This window comes from Chiroxiphia lanceolata, chromosome Z (assembly GCF_009829145.1).
Source record: "Chiroxiphia lanceolata isolate bChiLan1 chromosome Z, bChiLan1.pri, whole genome shotgun sequence".
In the NCBI taxonomy this organism is placed as follows: Eukaryota; Metazoa; Chordata; class Aves; order Passeriformes; family Pipridae; genus Chiroxiphia; species Chiroxiphia lanceolata.
In genome coordinates, this window is record NC_045671.1 from 19618068 (window position 1) to 19631229 (window position 13162).

A 13162-nucleotide genomic window follows, 5' to 3' on the forward strand; every position below is an offset into this window, starting at 1 on the left:
AAAAGGCCTATCAGTGGTTCTTTCTTTAAATGGTAGCCACTGAAAAGTTATGCAAACACTTCAGCTATGGAACATATAATCTGACATCTGGCAGGACTTGTCTGTTGATCCAAGGAGTGAAGTATGCAAGGGATGGCTAGCAGTTGTTTCGGTGCTTATTCAAAATGATAAACTACATTAGATATGTTTTCTCTCCTCCCCACACTTTTGCTCTAATTTGGTCACTCCCAGTAAATAACCCCAATTCTCTGGTTTTCTAACAATGAAACACTCTTTTAGCATAGGCTAGGGCAGAGGGAGCTGCAAAAAGAAGTTGATGAGGGAGTGTAGGTCTGTGGCTCTACAGGAAAACGAGCCCAAACTAGACACAACTATCTGAGACCCAGGCAAATGTGGCTAGTTTTAATAAAAGAGCTCCCTGATCCAAGACAGTCAAGAATTGATGCTACATCAAAATTGTTCCTGTTTCTGCCCATTTCTCATGAAAATGGAGATGGTTGAAATCAGAGCCTGTTCATGGAGCCTGTCTCAGTCACTGCAAGCCTTGGGGTTCTGGTTAGACCTGCTCTAGGTCATGATTTCGCAGCTTCACTCCTTACCTTCTTCTCTTCTGCTGTCTTTCTCCCCACAGCCGCCAACACTTGACTGTTCACCCAGTGAATTAAAAAATTTGCAGGGAAAGCTCATAGATTGTGTCTCAAGAACTTACTCAGATTTCACTCAATGCCTGGTAGGGTATGTAGCACAAACAAAGAAACCACACTTCCCACAGAAGCCCCTGTAGCACCTGATACAACACTCTGTCTGTGCAGCTCCTGAGGAAATGAAACCGTGCTGTGTACATTATTTTTGTTACTCTTTGAGGGAAAAATAAAAGACCTGATTAAAATAAAATATTAGTTTAGGCTTTTCAACATTCTTTCTTCCTGTATTTCTATTCTATTCTGTGTGAATTACCTACTAGTTCAAGAGTTTAACTCTCTCTAAATTAAATTAATTATGAGTGTAGAAAACAGTCATGTGGTATCAAAAGTCTTATAAATGATCTCTAAAACAAAAAGGGAGAATGCACTCAAAAATGGATGTTGAGATACTCAGTAAACAAGATAAATATGGATTTACCAGTCATCACTTTTACTGGAATGACCTGCTGTGAGAAGATAGAACTTTAAATGATCTGAAAAATAAAAGGAAATTTGAACAGAATAGCTGCTTAGCCTGAAAAGGAAAGTCAGTGATTGAAGAAATATGTGAAGACAAATGCCACAAAATGCTTTGAATATCACAGCTGAATACAGCTACAAGAATTGGAAGCCATGAGTAATTTTCTGGTCAAAGTTGCACCTTACTACATTTTCTGCTTGCTGATGCACCTGCTATTGAGGGCAAATGAAACTATTGTGGTGTGATGGTGAGCATCTCTTTGAACTACATATGTTTCTTGTAGGTCTTGCATGTCTCAAAGTTAATTATAATTGTAATTATTCCTGTTAATTGCACACTATTGTCATTCTGGATCCATAAGCAGGCTTAATTGTCTGGCATACATAAGGAATTTGGACTAAACACTAAATTAGCATCTTTCTATCGAAATTGGATCATTTGGTCAAGAGAACAACACAGATCTCCTTTGAGCTTTGTCCTTAGCTTTGGTTTTCTTGGGAAGCCCATTAACCCTATTCTTGGGGTAAAAGCCCATGGCAGCTCCCTTTTCACCTACCTGAGTCAGCACCCACTTCAGTCAGCACAGGAGCCTTTTGCTTCAACCAGGCCTATTTGTGCTCCCCTGTTTCATGAAAATACAATTCTGTGTTTCTTCCACAAAGTTTCTTTGAGATGATAGGGCTAATCTGTGAGAGGGAAACCTTAAATCCCATATAACATACCAGTTTGTGCTGTATTCCCTATGTTGAGTTTTCTACTTCATCCCAGGAAAGGACTTACAGCCACACACATACAGATGCTTTGCATCCTGTCACTAGGCTTTGATATAGTGAGGAATATAAAATATGTGGTACTCTTGTGATTGACGGAAGCTATGGAAATAAATCCAACCCAACCAGTGCATGATGACTTTGTATGAAATATTCCCCAGACTAGTCCTCATGCTGCATAGAATCTGCTGAATCAAAGAGAAATGAAGGAAGGAAGGCATCATTCAAAATACTTACAGAAATAAAACATGTTCAGAATCAGACTCTTTCTTTTGAGAATGAATTAGGCCTCGCATTCCTTCCAGCATTCTTCACTCAAATACAACAGCTATAACCAAGATATCTGGTCAAGGACTGCAGCACTGGTGATATTCACTCCATGGAGGAAGAGCCATGCATTCCATTAGCTATGCTTGGGAAAGATTACTTTCTCAGTGTTCACTGACAATGAATGGCTGGATGATAAACTGCTATGATGAAATTTAATGATAAAAAAGAGCCTTTTGCATTATGCATGCAGAGAAAAACAGCCCTAACCTGATATATATATGGATAGACTCTAAATGAGCAAATGTCTCTCAAGAACAAATCTAGGAGGACTGGAATCACAGAAGAAAATTCTTCGCTAGCAAAAGATCCATAATAAGAAAGTTGAATGTGAAGATCTGTTAAAATGAATAAAAAGCAGGAGAGAACACATCACATGACACCAGAGAGAAAAGAAACCTACTTGTTCAAGGAATACTGCATTCAGTACCCATTACTCCTGCTCAGAAAAGAAAAGGTTTTAAAAATGTGATGAGGAAGATATAGGAGTACAGAGTAGTTTCTGTGTAAAGAGAGTGATCAATGACAGGAGTCTGTCTTGAAAAGCAGAGAACAATAAGGTGAGGCACTGGGCTATAGCCTGCCTGAACTCTTGCCTGGCTCCAGCAGTATCTGGAGTAGTTAGTGTGCTGCACAGGATGATATGGAAAATCAAGGGTGTAGTGTGCAAGGTTGATGTTGTGCCCTGGTAAGACAGCCAGATGGGGAAGAATTCAAGCCCTCTCTGGAAGTGTTCACTGTGAGAAGTGAGGGCTTGGGAAGGAGAGAGAATCTGAAAATGCGCCACCTGCTCTGGCCAAGGGCTGGCAGGCAACTCCTGGAAAGGGGAGCACACCTCAGTTTCCCTCTGCACCACACCAGTCACAGCACTGGGCAACTCATTGGTGGTGAACAGTGCTTTGCAGGATGAGTGACCTCCTGGACCGTGTTGGCCTGTGGTTAGGGTGGAAGAGAAGGACCAGACCCCTTTCTAGCCCACCTCCACAGAAATCTAAAAAGTAATTCAGTGGAGATGGTTGCTATCTGTGTGCTCTCACCTCTACACTGCAGTGCTGGTGCCAAGCTCTCCCCTCCTTTCCAGTGCTGTGTAGCAAGGGCAGGTCAGAATCCTGTCAGGGTTTGGAGGCTTATCAGAAATGCATCAGAAGAAACACAGCCTCTGGAAAGTGGTCTGGAGCTCCAACAAGAGAAGATTTATTGTGCTTCCTTCTTCCAGCTGGGCTAGAGTAGGTATACAAACATTTTCTTTCTCTCTCTCCCTTTTGACATCTGACAGTTTGACTTCTGCCTGGAGCCTGGGAGCCTAGAGATTGGTAAAAAGTAATCAAGAAGTAATTACTCTTTCAGAAATAATTCAGTTCAGGTTTGGATATGATTTTAGATGGATGCTTGAGGGCAATTGAGAATTTTTATTGTGTTGGAGTATTCTCGTTCTGCCTTTGGCAGCATGAACAAGGCTGTGTTTCAGCTTGCTCATTAAGGCAGAAATAAGCTGACTCCCAGGAGCGCATGGGAAGTTGTGTCTGTAACATAGTTACACTAAAAATCACTGTTCAGTAACCTTCTGCTGCTGTATTTAAAGAGTAATTTTGAGTTTCCAAGCCCTTGCTACTTGCCGTGAACCCTTCATTGTTAGTGAAAGCATTTCCCTCTTTTTTACTCAAGTTTCAGGAAAAAGCTATTTTCTGTTGCAGAAACGGAGAACTGAGGTCAGCAGTAGTGCTCACACAGTCAAAACAGGGCCTGGCTATTGCACTGCCATGCTCTAATAACAACCAGGGTACGTAGCCTTCTTCTGTGGATCCCTGTGCAGGAGAAGGAGACCTCTGATGCCCCATCCCAGTGCCATCCATATTCCAGATGTTTGCTCTGAAAGGAGGAGGAGGAAGAGGGACTGACTGTGGCAGGCAGCACCCAGGTGTTCAGCCACTAGTGGAGGTGCCACACGTGGTTTGCACTGTGTCCTTTCCCTTGGGCAGCAGCAGCTGCCTGCCCCCAAGCCCAGTGCCAGCAGCAGATACAAATGCTTTGGAGGCTGAACATATTCTGTAACAACTCTCTCTGTAATACAGGTAAAATGTGTGCCTTGCCCCCACTGCATGGACCTCCTGCCTCTCTCCGTCTGCTGCTAGAGGAATGCTCCTGGTAGCCCACACCGGGTAGGGGCCTCTGGGGATGGATCCCAGGGAAGGACTGCACCTTGTGGCCCCTGCGTAGTGTGCTTCCCAGCTCCTGGGGCCAGTCAGCACCCTGCTAGGCAGGGCATGGAGCTCCAGAGAAACATAGTTTGAACAGTAGCTGAATTCAGTCCCTATTTTGTCCTGGTGAGTTAATTGTCATTCACTCCAGGCTAGAAGGTAAACCCACAGTTCAGCCCTCAGTGAGCCCAGAGAAGGGAGACAAAGCAAACCAGATGTGTTATTTCCTGAGTCTCTGATACAAACCTCACAAACTGTGGGGCTGCTCCTGGAGGTAGCTACTATGGTTATGCTGCTGTTGAGAACAATTTATGTTTTCATCTTGATATAGCCTAAATTCTATTGCAGCACACAAGACACTATGTAACACAACACGTTGAAGCTGGAATCCTGTGGCAACTAGACTGAAGCACTGAGTGGGGGCAGAGGAGGGAGGAATAGTTTGTCTCTCAACAGCCATAGTGTTTTGCAGACCTCACCACACTGCCAGAGTATGGGTTTGCAAACAGTACCATGGACAAGTGTACACCTTCTCCAGCTGCCCCATCAGCTCTCAGGGCATTGTCCTAACCCTGGTGTGTGCCATGCTGTGCAGAACAGCTATTGGCAGGAGTGCTTTTTCATGGAGGTACCAACAGCCAAGCTAACAGCATCTTGCTCACCAGGTACTTCGAAGTGGATGTGAATTTTCCTACAATCTCTTTTTACTTCTTAATTAGGTTGTAAACTTGGCAGCCAGTCCCTCAGCCTGGACCTGCACAGTCCCACCAGGACTCTGGTCTAGGACTGGTAAATGTGCTTTGAGGGCAGTGTTTTCCCAGGCACTCTCCTTCCAAGTCCTACAGCCATTCATTTGTGAGCCAGCTCAAGCACCACCCTTTCCTCCATTTCATGGGTCTGAAGCAGAGGAATCCAGCTGCAAATCAGCAGAGCAAGCTAGAATATGCTTGATTTTAAGCATGTGGTTAGCACTGGTGGAGCTGACAATGGATCTCTACCCCATTCTCCCTCTCAGAGAGCTAGACAGGGCCTCATATCCTTGTATATGCCTGAGTCCTTGGCGTGACATTCCAGAAAGGCTTCAGATCCAGCCTGTTCCACTTGCACAAGGTGGGCAGGAGCAGTGTGCTTAAGGCCACCAAAGGGTACTGAGATCAACATTGTTCCCTCACTTCCAACTCATTCAAAGGAGGAGCTGGGAACATCCCAGGCCCCAGGATGTACATGATAAACATCTCCAAATGCCTCTGCCTTTCCCCTTTACTTTCCCTTACTCTCTGTTATCGTAGGGGGCCCAGATCTGGGCTGGGGTCTCAGGCCTCAGTTAAATCTGAATAAACAGCACCAAAACCAGTGCCACAGCCTGGTTTTACATCAGTGAAGAAGCAGAGACCTCTTTTCCTGGAGCTTGCACAGAGGTACTTCATCTCCCCACCACTGCTGACCATGCCAGCATGAGGAGGGATGGCCTCCAGGGCCAGCTCACTGGAACCTGCAGTGCAGACCCTCTTCAGAACCCCCAGACCTCCTGACTCCCAGGTGTAGTTGGGACTTTGCTCCTACTAACCTTGTCTGGCCCATAGATTTCAGCTGGTACCAGCAACCCTACAGGTGTTGCTTCCTGTTGTTCACATATAGCCAGCTCGTAGTGCTTTGCAATCCAGCATGCAATCATTTTAATGGCTAAAACTGGGTTTCTTGGTATGCCAAGCAGCTTCAAGGCAAAAAAGCAGGCATGCTCCTATGTATCTCTATGAGCTGAGATGCCACACCTTTCCTCTCTGAGTTTTACGAGGCCGCACTAGCAGACAGCAGTGGGGACCTGCATTCTACTGCTATATATCCATATCTAGTTAGGCAGCTTTAAGTCTTTCCTCGGGCTAAACTCACACTATGGCAAAGGATTAAATCCTGATGACTGCTCCTGGAGATTTTAATTTTGGTTCCTGCATTCCCTTTTGGACAAAGATCCATCATATCAAAAGAGATTTGTGCAAACTTCAGCTATAATCTACAGGAGTTCACCTGAATAAAGATCCTTGCTTTTAAGACAAAACAAAGATAATTAAATATGTTTTGTATTAAGTATAAACTCTTCATCATATTGGGAATTTTCCAGCTCTGCTAGTAAGTAATGTGATCCATAAAAGAGTAAAGATAGGCAGACAGACAACTTTTAAGAAAGAAGGTTTAATTCATTAGAGCACCTCCCAATTATTTGAAGATACCATCTTGGGCCTAGTTAAACAGAAATACACTGTGTCTTACTTGTCGGTGTAACTCAGTGGTACTATAAATCATTCAGGATGCAGTTATCAAATTTTATGTGTGCATTTCATGTGCTAGCAGTTATTGCAACATATATGCCACTAAGGTATGATACAGCTAAAAAATGACCCTACTTGCCAGCAGGCATCCTCATGTATTTGAAGGACCCCTTGTGCCATTGTTGTCGACAACACCTCTATTTCACAGGCTTGGAAAAATGGAGTTCTGTGGAGTCTGAGGTTTTTCTAGGAGGGTGGAGCAAAATTTCGACTTTTATCATGGAATGATGAAGCCGTATGAAGGTCTGGATTCCAGGCTGTGTCAGCACTGAACTTACCATGTGGTAAATTAAATCACCATTATAGTATACTCTCAGCATTCAGACCCTTATGCCTACTTCCTTAACTCTTAATAGTTGGCCTGCATTAGCTACAACTCAGGAGCAAAGTGATCATAAATAATTTTTGCATATCTCAGAAGTTTCATGTATTTCAGCATGATGGATCAGAAGCATGTCATTTGGATTGGCTATCCATCACCTATCCTTTTCTTTACTAGATGAGATGAATAAAAAGGACACTTAATGGATCAGCAGAAAAAAAATTATCCGTAAGAAACAGAAAAGATGAACAATTCTTGAAGAACATTAGCAAAATAATTGAGTAAAGAAAATATTTCACAGTAGCAAATTTGGACAACCTGTGAATCACTCAGTTTTAGCCTGGAAAATCTGAAAGAATTTAAATCAGCTTTGACGCTTACGACCTCTGTGGCTTTAGCCAGTGCTGACTTCTTATGGCTGTGGTGTAAACGGCAAAACTCTTTGGTAGCACACTGTGGTAAAGATATTTTAACAGAAATGACGTTCAGTCAACTTGTACTCTTTAAGAGAAGGATTTTCAGTAGACATGCTTAAATAATGTTAGCATCTACCATAAAATGAGAAAACATGTAAAGATAGATTAGGAGCACTGCAGAAAGAAACAGAACCATATTTTATAAAACATAAATTCTGAACATGCTCAAATCCCTGCTTTTTAAGGATCCCATGTGCTTAAGGCTAAGAGCTTGTTTGAATTACTTGTGAATATGAGAGAAAGAGCGCAAAACAATTTACTTTGGACTTTAGTCCCTCCTATTCATTACCTCATTTCCAGAGGCTAATGAAAAACTATAAATATTTTCTGGCTCAGTAGTACATTGTTATGGATTAGAAATTTGCCAAGGCTATGGCCAGATGATTATAAGTGATCAAATTGCTGCTTGCATGGTTTTAGCCCACCCTATCTGGGAAGCTCAACTTAGTATTTAAATCATGGAAGTGTCTGAAACTCCATGGTTTTATCCCCTATAAAAAGTGGTAAGACAGTGTTTGAGAAGGGTCACTGACTCCCACAGGCAGGCTACCCGTGGCCAGGGAGTCAGGGAGCAATGCATCAGGGAAAACCAGAAAGCTCTGACCATGGAGTTGTCCAACCTCTGACCAGGGTTGTCCACTGGCTCCACCTGGCAATACAGGGAACACCTGAAAAGGGGAGAAGAAGGAAAGCAACATTATATAATGGGAAGAGTGATTGGCCTTTGCAGGAGATTTTGTAGTCAGATGTGAATTTGCTCTTGTATAGAAACACCCCTTCAGCCTCTTACTTACACATCGAGAACATCTTAAGAAGTGGAATACTTCAGCTAGAGACCAAACAGCCATAACTACATGGATTTTCCCTAAGGGGTAAAACTCTGAGGTCTATGATGTCTCATCCCAGAGCAGTGGCTCCTAGATAACCCCACTTCCTTCAATGCTGTGAGGAACCCTCAGATAGACCTTCCCAGTTACTGCACATGGGGTTCAGACATGGGAAAAGTGCAACTTCATCTCTTCTTTGACAGCCATGATGTGGCTGAACTTCACCAGCAGTAGATTGGAGGTGAAATGCAACTTGCTTAACTCTGATTCATCAAGTGTTTTGCTAAACTAGTTTAAATTACCTCCCTTGTGCTGTGCTCTAGAAGATGGATGTCTAGCAAGACTGGCTTTAAAATTAACTAAGTGCTCAGACGTATCTCTCTGACTTTTATTTAAATCTAACAACTTAAGGAAAAAAACCTAAGTGTGTGGGCGACTCCTGATGCTTCTAGATAGCATTTGGTACTGATCATTGTCAGGTTCAAAATACTATGCCACTTAGACCACTGTCTGAGAAGGATTTGATAATTTTTGCTTTCCTTAAAGCAAAAAAGCCCAGATAAACCTTTTTTAAGCATTTTCATATTAAGGTAATTGAAGTGTTCATGGAAGATTTTTGAATGGCAATCTACCTTTGTAGCATTCAATCTGTTGTCAAGGAGTGAATGATGGCTGATTGCCACTTACAAGTTCGTTAAGCTTTGACTTTTATCACTCAGTGCTTCTGATTCACTGCCTAAGTTTGTGTGTCAAACCAGAGCAGAACCTATCAGTTCACACGTGGCAAGGGCCTCAGCTGACAACAGCTGGAAGAAGGCATGTGAAAGCACAGTTAATTGAAATGTCTTGTAGCTTGCAAGTTTGTTAAATGCAGATACAAGCCTTTTATTTTACAAGGAACTCTGTGTGGGTGTATCCATGTACTGCCTTACTGAAGCATGAGTCTTTGCTTAGAACAATTTCAGAGGATTTCTTTTCAGAAGTGTTGGGCTTATACTTTGCACACAGTTCAAAACTTCCTGCAAAGCTTCTCCAGTTTCATCACTTTCACAACAGCCATTTGCACAGTTCCTGCCATCCCTTTGTCATAACCATTCTTACCAAAATATGCTAAACCCCTCATCACAATGAACCATGCAAGCGAGGATTTATTTTTAACTTTATTTTTAATACAGCCAGCAAAATCCGTGAAGTAAATCTAAATTAATTTCTTCTCTGTGTGACATCATATATAAACCGTTCTTCCAGATGTGCGATGACAAATGAAAAAATGAGGTGCCTGAAAAAGATTTGGTGTGATTTTGCAAATGCATTCAATGGCAACATTTTTTCAACCTGCTTTAGCAGCAAATAAAACCGGAATGAAAGTCGCTAGGTCTCAGCCAATACTGCCCACTGGAATCTTCTTTCAGGCCATTAAATGTTTGGTTATGACAGATATTACAGCTTCAAAATATTCTGCATCTTAAAGCCATTCTGTGTTACCTCTTCTGCACGTTGCCATTGCCTGCAAAGCCTAATGAGCCATAATTTTCTTGAATTGCAGTTGGCCGCCTAAGGTCTGGTATTTCCGTCTTTCCCTCGTTTTGGCTCCTTCTTTGATGGTTTCACTTTAGTCAGATTAGCAAAAAAGATAAAACTGCATTTCTGCTAATAAGCCTCCTGGAGTCCCAGCCAATTGGTTGAAGGGCTGAGGATGTTGAAAATACATATCCAATTATGATCTGGCTGTGGTCCCTGTTTGGCTAATGTATCAGATGTCAGTTCCAACTGAAAAAAGCACACCCTGTCACTAATGTTGTTCTATACATAGCACAAAGTGTACTCTTGAGAAACAGCCTGATCTTCTGATACACTGCAAAGCTTTGTCAAAAAACAGGAGAGAATAATCTGTCCAAAATACAAATCTAGACATACAGGGAAGTATTTATGCAAGGTTCTCCACCAAACTAGGTAATGTACAGACAAGCATATTAAAAATCATTATTAATTTAATGCCAGGGATTTTTCAAGATATGCAACATGTGCCCAAATACCACAGACTGGCATAAAAATCAACATAGAGAACTGTTTTCTAATTGCAGAAAAAGCAATAACGGCATACTTTTGTGTTAAGCACCACAGAACAAGGCAAAAATTGAAGAATGTAAAAGTATGGACTGCGGGAACTGTGGTTATGTAAGAAGCTGTTCTGAGATTATATATTATTTTATTCCTCTACTCCCAACCCTTTCTGTTCCAAGCTGTGTGACTGCACCACATGCTGAAGAAGATAAGTCATGTTCTGCCCTTTAAGGTGCCATGACTCTTTGCTTTTCTGTTACATTTCTTCCTTTCTACTGAAAGATTTCTGTAGTGCACTGGAGTTTTGTGTAAGAGTCAATATTATTGTTTAGTTTTACAAGATGAAAGACTGCTGGATAGAAAAGATCCTCCCCTCAACTTGTGCATTGTGCTTAGTAAAAGTTTATTTACTTTTTTATGCCTTGGAAAGGAGAAAAGTACTACAGTTAAAAAAGGTTCTCTTTCCTTTGGTTGCTGGTAAAAAAAGAAAAAAAAAGATGAAACAACTGTAAGCTGAGGGGAGAAAAAAAGAATATGTGAACTTGTTCCAAAATTTTAGTCCTGAATCAGTCAGCTATAAATAAATGCCTTAAGTCTTCAGAGAGCTGGATTCTGTAGTCATTTGTATATCTCATAAGCATGGTTTGCTTTTGCAAGCACCAGACCTTATGTACTTTTCTGTGTGATATCCACTAATACTTGAGCACACAAAGTACTTGTACTTGTCCTTTATTCCACAATACATTTATAAGAAATATAGCACATTAACTATAGAAGAGTGCCACCACCTAAAAAAAACAAAATCACTTTCTTGCTGTAGTAATTCCTGTGCATACATTGACTCAAAAGAAAAAGAACACTGTTAAACATCAAGCAATGACAATGTCTTCATTACTCTTGAAAAGACAGGTTATTCACTTAAGCCCAAATATTTTGTCATCTTCAAGCAGTATTTAGGATGTGTGCCTAAAAATTGGTGTAGGCTTGTGTACTACATGAATTTCCATGCATACAAAAGCAGCTGTGGGTAACACACTGCCCTTTAAAAGTCCTGGCTTTTTCAAATCAGCCCCTGGGCAAGCTGGACCCCCAGAAAGCCCATGCGGTTGGGAGCAGTGGTGGGTGCTGCTAAGAGGATGGTGTCCTGAGGGGAAGGGGCAGGCTGCAGAATCACATCCAGAAGGATAATTTGGGGAAAGCAGGTTCTGGCTTGGTTTTTCTCTCAGGCTTTCTACCAGATAGGCACTTGCACCACTGCTAGGTCCTGGGGGCTTGTTTTTCTCCTTTTTGGTACCCAGCAAATAACCTGCAGGACACACAAAGGGAAATTCCAGAACTTGCCACTGCCCCATTGCTCTGGACTGCCTCACACAGGAGGAGAAGAGGCTGAAGAATGTCTCAGATTTCATTCTATCAGCATTTCCCTGACTTCTGCTACATTTGTTTAGAGCCATTGGCAATGATCTCAGTACCAGGGGCTAGGCCTGGCAAGGGCAGGGTTTTGTCACTTTAAAAGGGTTTGAGGAAAGCTTAGATAGCTAGTTATGGTTTCAATTTGTCTTTCTAAAACTAGGCCTCTAGGGCCTGGCAAATGGACTGGAAAAGTCTGTATAGACCTCGTGCTGTCAGCTCAGTTTTACAGATCTCATTTCTCTCTGGCAGTTTTCAGGCTGCCCAGGGAGAAATTTGGCCAATGGCTTGTTAGTGTAGAGGACACTTTCCAAGTGGGAGCGAAGCCAAGTTATCACGAACTTTACTAATGGAGGATAGAACACACTGGCTCTACATTGGAGATGTTTTTCCAAAGATGAAACCCAAATGCTAAGCACGCGGAAGGGAAGATGTTGCAACAGACAGTGTGAGACTGAGACATGAATGCTTGGTCAGGCCACTGGTCTGTTGGTGGCGCTTCAAGCACATTCACTAGCAAGACTTAGGCATATTTTTTTGTCTTCTGTTTCTCATAGAGTTTGTTTTAGGATCTCTGCAAGCCCCAGGTAATGGCAGGGGACTCAGACAGCAGTGCCTAACTTTGGAAGCTGGTGACTGACCCTACTGGGATGGGATGACAACTAGCAGAGTTGGCAGTGGCTGGGTAAGGGCCCGACTCAGAGAGCTCAGAAGCCAGGCTCCCCCAGTGACCAACTGCCTTCCCTGTGGGTAAGGGGCAATTCCAAAGGGAGCTCTGTGCCTGAAAGAGTGGGCAGCTTGACCTTACCTCCTTTCTCAATTCTTTTAGGCAGGTAATTTTGCTTCCTCTTTGTGATAACACACTGTACTTCCTTGATTTTCCATTGTGCTGTGATAAATTTACAATGATTGTATTTGTGGTGCGTTGGCCCTGGCTGGATGCCAGGTGCCCACCAAAGCTACTTTGTCACTCTCTTCCTCAGCTGGACATGAGAGAGAAAATATAAAGGCAGGCTTGTGGGTTGAGATAACTATAGGGAGAGATCACTCAGGAACTGCTGTCATGGGCAAAACACGCCCAACTTGAGGAAATTATTTAATTACTAATCAAAATCAGAGCAAGGTAATGAGAAATAAATCCAAATCTTAGAACACCAAACACCTTCCCCACATCCTTCCCTTCCTCCTGGACTCAATTTTACTACCTATCTTATTTACCTCCTCCCTCTTAGGAAAGGGGAATGGTGACTGTGCTCAGTTTATCACACATTGTCTCT